Source organism: Conger conger, chromosome 9 (genome assembly GCF_963514075.1).
Source record: "Conger conger chromosome 9, fConCon1.1, whole genome shotgun sequence".
In the NCBI taxonomy this organism is placed as follows: domain Eukaryota; kingdom Metazoa; phylum Chordata; class Actinopteri; order Anguilliformes; family Congridae; genus Conger; species Conger conger.
This window is the reverse complement of record NC_083768.1, coordinates 59,822,008-59,822,285: the sequence shown is the minus strand read 5'-3', so window position 1 is coordinate 59,822,285 and position 278 is coordinate 59,822,008.

Here is a 278-nt window from a genome sequence, read left to right as displayed (position 1 = left end):
TCCTACACTCGACTGCGTGTCCTACACTCGACTGCGTGTCCTACACTCGACTGCGTCCTACACTCGACTGTGTCCTACACTCGACTGCGTGTCCTACACTCGACTGTGTCCTACACTTGTATGTCTAGTTTAGTGGGCAAAAAAAAAAAAAAAAAACTTTACATAAACAGGAAGGCAGTTAAATCATTGTACTGTATAAAAAAAAAAAAAAAAAGTTTTTGTGAAGGCCTGTTGATTGTGGGTATGCACACGCACAAAACCCTTAAAAACCCACATGG